Below are 702 nucleotides of genomic sequence, written 5' to 3' on the forward strand. Positions count from 1 at the left end.
AGGTTTTTCTACCCCTTTAGATGACAAAGTGGGTCCTTATGGCAAGCTGGGCTTGTATTCCTGGCATTGGAGCTAATGAAGAATTTGACTCACTTCACATCCAACAAAATGTTGTTTGGCTTGCTTATAACGTGCAAACAATCTCTAAAGAGCACATTCACAATGCAGGTTTTTCCACAATTCCTAGGAATCTGATGCGTTACCGGTTAATCCGTGATGTGGCATGATCCGAACCGAGGGCAGGCAAAGGATCTCCTATGGAGACCTGTGTGGGAAGCGGTGTGATGCTCAACGGGGCCAGCATTCAGCCCTGTATATAATTACAAAGCAGACACCTGTGCTGAACTGCCACAAGGAGGACAAGAACTCAGGTTCTCTAGTACGACACCCTCACCCAGTTTCTCTTCTGATGCACATCTGTAAAATGTTGCCCACACCACCTAGCTGTGGAACGGATTCTCTCTGTGAGACTGCTCGTCCTTTGCTTTAAGAGCAGTGTGAGAGGAAGTCCTGTCCCTTTTGGGACTAGGAAAAGCAGAAGAACAGACCTAAGAGCAGCAGTGTGTCGGCTACAACAGGCTCTCAAAAAGCATATGTTAAACTGCTGTGACCTATACAAGATCATTGCCACTGGCTAATTTCAACGTGAGGGTTAAAGCAACTCACACACACACACACACACACACACACACACACACACAC

The sequence above is a fragment of the Neophocaena asiaeorientalis genome, unplaced genomic scaffold (assembly GCF_003031525.2).
Source record: "Neophocaena asiaeorientalis asiaeorientalis breed wild unplaced genomic scaffold, Neophocaena_asiaeorientalis_V1.1 scaffold67, whole genome shotgun sequence".
NCBI classification, from domain to species: domain Eukaryota; kingdom Metazoa; phylum Chordata; class Mammalia; order Artiodactyla; family Phocoenidae; genus Neophocaena; species Neophocaena asiaeorientalis.